This window comes from Silene latifolia, chromosome 7, assembly GCF_048544455.1.
Source record: "Silene latifolia isolate original U9 population chromosome 7, ASM4854445v1, whole genome shotgun sequence".
Taxonomy (NCBI): domain Eukaryota; kingdom Viridiplantae; phylum Streptophyta; class Magnoliopsida; order Caryophyllales; family Caryophyllaceae; genus Silene; species Silene latifolia.
The window spans coordinates 65,052,041-65,057,903 of record NC_133532.1 but is presented as its reverse complement, the minus strand read 5'-3'; positions in this window follow the sequence as shown (position 1 = coordinate 65,057,903).

Genomic DNA, 5,863 nt, shown 5'->3' with positions numbered 1-5,863 from the left:
ATGTAAAGCAAATAAACAAGGCTTGATGGGAATGGGGGAGCCGTTGGGATCTACCCTATTACAACCCAGGCATTTCATGCCGACACAACAAGAAGTTAAAGATACAACTCGATCTAAAATACAATGCTATACACACGACGCAATACACGGCCATTCGGCCTAGGGAAACGTGCACAAGAGGGGTGGCCCACGGCTTACATGACTCACGGCCTTGGGTCACTCCTCGTAATGCGTGCTTTCACTTAATCTTATCGAATTAGACATTGGGTCACACACCAAAGCATGCATTAGCATAAATCGGGCCATGTTGCTTTAAACAACATGCGATTTACTACGCTCTTACATGCATTGAGGCACAACCATCTAACCAAACAAGACTAAGGTTTTTTTTTTGGAAGAAGTTTTGACTCGATGAAAGAAAGCTAACTTGAAGATTACAACTCGATAACAAACGATAAATTACAAGCGACAAAGCAAATAAAGAACGAACTATGTAAAACAAACGAAACAAGAAAGACCAAAGGACACGGCCAAGCCTCACGGCCTAAAGCCACGTCCAACCCTAGGTCCTAGGTCAGGTTCATTAGTTAGATCAATTGATTGCGAAACGAGTTCGAAAGCGGGCTAGAAAACAAGTTAGAAACGACGTTGATCGATTTGAAAAGATACCTTGCAAACGCGCATTCTACACGGCCTAAAGGGGTCAAATTAGGTCAAGTTCGCTAATTAATTTAACTCATCGAGTGTTAATAAGAAGGTGCTAATCACGCACTCTTATACTAGCGAGAAATTAGGTGAAAGAGAGAGATGTATTCAATTAAGTTACAGAATTGTTAATTGGTTTTTAAAGCTACGTCGATGTACCCTAAAGTGTCTAATTAGGTTATTAAACTGATCTAATATCATCTAAACGAGTTATATGTTAACAATCAGAGGTCATATTAACATGTAAATGGTCCAGGGGTAGGTCGAATCACACGAGAGAAGAGAGGGATCAAAAGCGAAGAGCGAAGTCAGAATTCGTTTTATTAATGCCCTACCTTGAACACGAGGATATGTAAATGAGACGGGGGTGTACGACCGACTGATGTAGCGGTTTCTTTCCCATCTCAAGTCAACGCGGGTGTTCATGGTGGTACTTTAACTCATACTCGGACTAAACTAGTTTCATAGTTAATAAGAACAATCGATAAACAAAAAAAACGATAAACAAACAAAAACAAACTATAAAAAAAAAACATAAAAAACGGGAATAAAAGGGAGAAAGAGGAGGATTTGATGCACCCTCAACCTACATGTATTGTTGACACCGTCTTGGGTCGTAATCGATGGTAGATTTGATCTCGAGAGGCCATCGTCGACGAAGAAACAAAGCAAACAACACGTTTTTATCGAATCTGGACAGCAACTTTCAAACAGCGATTTCTCTCTCGTTTCACGATGAAAATTCGATTTAAAAGATATTTTCAAAACTAGAAAGAGAGGAGAACAGAGATCTTAAAACAATCCCTGCTCGTTTTGAGTCATTGGGCACGAAAAACGAGCACAAACAAATCGGACAGACAGAAAAGCGCGAAACAGTGTATAACACTCTGTATTTCGAGGGAATTCGTGTACTCTCCAGGGCAATTTGGCTCGTAAATCTTTGTCTAATGTGTATATGGATGTTGTATGGTTAATTAGGAATAAGAAACTCGAATTTTAATGGATGTTTGAAGGAGGAACGAAGGGTTTCAAAGAGGACACACAAACTGTTCCAGTTTCCAAGTCGGTTTTGTGAAGGGTTTTTGAGAGGCAATTAGGGTTTGTTTCTGGAGTTTAAAGCTTTTAAGTGAAGGTTGTATGTATGGAGAACTTAGAGGAATAAATGTATGGTGAAGGGGGGGTATTTATAGAGAGTTAAGATAGGGTAAAAGGGAGGAGAGGCAGACGGGCTCATTCACGCATAGCTGCTGTCCAACAGCTTTTGTGAGGGTTTGAGAGGCTTTGTGATGGGTTTTCTTGTTGGTTAAGGTAAGGTAATATGGATAGGATACTTGGGTATGGGTTAGGGTTAATGGGCACGGGTTTTGGTGGTGTTTGGAGCGGGTTTTGGACTCGGGTTTGAGCTGCAAAACAGGGGGGGCTGCTTTGTGTATGCGGGCTGTTTGGGGGTGATTTGGGGCATGATTTGGGCCGTGGTTATGGGGTTCGAACTGGGTTTGGATGGGTAGAGGCTTAGGTTGGTTAGTGTGCTCGAGATTCGTGCCAACTCGCAAAGAAAACGGGCTCAAAAACCGAGCTATAATCGAGCTCCAAAACGCGTGTTTAAAACGAGTTTTTTTCGATTTTTAAATCGATTTTTCAAATCAAATAACACATTAAAATAAATGATTTTTCAAATCAAATATACTCATAAAATGATTTTTCAAATCAAATATTTATTTTATTTTCAGTAAAATAAATTTAAGAAAATAAATTCAAAATAAAATAAAATAAATTGAAATCACCTAAAAAAGACCTTAATTTAAATATCATTTAAATTAAAATACTCCGTCGACAACGCTCATTCTACATCGTAAAACGAACCCAAATAATGACAATGACAACTAAATAAATACATGTGTCCTATCATCATCGGGTGTTTGTCGGGTTCTCTATAAATTCCAATATCGACGGATACGGGTATCTACAGGAACATAACCATGTATTTCTTTCGAATTTTAGTCAAGTATTAAAGATTTGAGGGCGAAATGTGACGATCTATGTGCTAAACCGTAAAACCCTTCGAAAATGGCCCTATACTAGCCCAATTTTCATGAAACTTGATGTTTTGGAACCCTTGAGTAATGGGTAACCTTGCTATCATGCTGGATTTGTGATTAGTGAGAGCTCCTCTGGGATACTTTTGTATGGCATAATTGCTATTGTAGGAAAATGCTGCTGAATTTTCGACTCAAACCCACAACTAGGCTTGAACTTAGACTCGTCTTGACTTAAACTACCATGTGTGTGGTCGGGCTTTGGAAAATCTGGCCAAAGATGGTTAGAAATGCCGTTTTTTTAATGCTTGAAACGCTTGAAAATGCTTGAAACGCTTGAAAATGCTTGAAAATATGCTTAACATTGCTTTGTTTCTTCGATTTTGCAGAGGATATTCCTTCTACGTCGGGGAGAGACCCCATGGACACTGACGTTGACACTTTTACCGCTCTGGGAGCATCCCAGGAGATGGAGGAGGACGTACAGGAGGAGGCCCCGTGGAGGGTCAATGTAGGACGAGGCGGCCATCAGCTCGCAGGAGCGTCTGAGTGGGCTGAGAAACGGGATGGTAGACATCTCATTTGGGTGGCGGAGACCCACTTGTCGTATAGGACGACGAGGAGCATGTTAACGCTTCAGCTTGTCATTCCTTATTTATTTATTTATTTATTTATTTCTTACATACTTTATGCTAAAGAAAGCTTTCTTTTTTGAATTGACGCAGGAGGCCGGGAACATGAGGTCTTTCTCTGGTTACACGACGATGATGGACGCCTTCGGGAAGCCGTCGGAGGAGGAGAAGGCTATCATCGAGCGAGGAGCCTTTTGTAACACCCCCATTTATTAAGGAGCCTTTAGCAAGACATTCCCAAATAAATAGGACTGTTACCATCTCGGTTTCCCGAGGCAGTGAATAACAAAGTCCAACTCACCAAAGTACTTTGAATTAAAACTTAGCGATTACATGTTTATTACAACTTAACCAACTAAAAACTTAATATAAAATACTTACAACTCGCAGCAGAAATAAACAAAGTTATTAAGTATTCTATGTGGTCTAGACTTCTAGGTAGACTGGCCAAATCCTCACGCATTCCCATAAGCTCCTAAATCAGCTAATCTTTAGTACCTATCAAATATGCTCCCCATTATGGTTCATCACAGGTGTTCACGAATACACTGTCAACCACGAGGTTGAGTAGGAATAACTAACAACAGTAGATGGCAATAACAATATGAATATGCATGATATGACATAATAGAACCATTCAGCCAAGCTCATCACTCGCAACGCTGTTCATCCCGCGAATCCCTGGTCGGGGCAGCCTCAATCCGAAGGTGAGAAAACACACTACATTACTATAAAGTAATGTCTGCCTCAACACACAGTTGATAAATATCCACCAGACGGTCTGCAGAACCAACCTGGGGCCTGCCTCGAGAATTCACGATTATAATCGTTTGCCAGAATAAATCTGATAACCACTATACATTACTATAAATAATGTCTGCCAGAATAAATCTGATAACTAATGCAAATGCCATATTTATATGAATGCAATGTACAATACTACTAATCAGCCGGATATAATCCACAATACTCAACCACAACGATATAACAAGTATACTTCCAGCCACAATACTCAAGTAAAATACAATAATAACAAAATGACCCGAGAGTAGTTATCCTATCTCGAGAGCAAGCACTCCAATCACGCAATCCAATAAAATAGCTCCTCACAATACCGTCACCTAATAGTAATAATGTTTATAATTACTAATTAATTAAATAAATTAATTATAAATCAACTACTTTAATTATATTCCATCAATTATAATTCATTACCTTCTATTATTATTTAATAATTTATAAATTATATTCATTAATCAAATTAATTAATTATTATTATTATTATTAAAGGTCCACGATATTAAAACCCGACTCAAATACAATCCCAAGTCACCCAAGCAAAACCCGTCTTAAACAAACAAGTCAACCCAATCATTCAAACCCCAAAAACACGTGAGATCATCACCCACGTACATACTTCATACACGGTTTTCAATCGTGTTCAACTCCCTTCCTTCAACCTCTTTTTCCCGACACCACCGACCACCAATGGCTCCACCATTGCCTGCCATCTCAAACCCTCAACATGACCCACCCCGACAACCACCAACCACCTCATGAACTGTCCTAACCAGGCCACAAAACCACGCCCTAAACAGCCCCTCAATAACCCGACACAAACACCTCAACACACCCACTCGTCACCTTGCACCACCCCACGACCACTAGTCGCCACCACAGTGGTCTCCCTTGACCCACGGTGGTCCCACCACTGGCCACGACCGATCACGGCAACCCACAACCAACAAAACCGACACCAACAGCCACTATATCCCCATTCTCCTGTTTTCGCGTTTTCCGACTGCCACAACACGAAACACTACCTACGGACTCCCTAGACAACCCACCTTGGTCGACTAACCACCCAGGTCATACCCCTAGCCCAGCCCTGGTCGGAGTCAAGCGAAACAGTGGTCAAACCGAGTGAATTTCATGGTTTCCAGCCAACAACCACTAACCACAAAATCCAGTCAAACACCCACCAAGTCCCCGCCATTGACCGCATATGACCACCCTTAGCCACCTACCATAGTCGACCCACAACCGAGATGCCAACCCAACCCGAATCCAGGTCAAAACGAGTCAATATGGGTTCAAAAATCCAATTCCAACTTATCACAACCACCCCACAACAACCCCTTCAAAAGCCCCCTTCCCGGCGGTCCGTGGTGGTCCGACGTAGGTCCGGTCATACCCTGGTATCTCATGGTCAAGTTCACGGTCCTAGCATGTCCTATGGTGGTCTAATTAATGAGTTATAATATCGCAAAGTATATATGTAGATACCCGTATCCGTCGATATTGGAATTTATAGAGAACCCGACAAACACCCGATGATGATAGGACACATGTATTCTTTAGTTGTCATTGTCATTATTTGGGTTCGTTTTACGATGTAGAATGAGCGTTGTCGACGGAGTATTTTAATTTAAATGATATTTAAATTAAAGCTTTTTTTTAGGTGAATTCAATTTATTTTATTTTTGAATT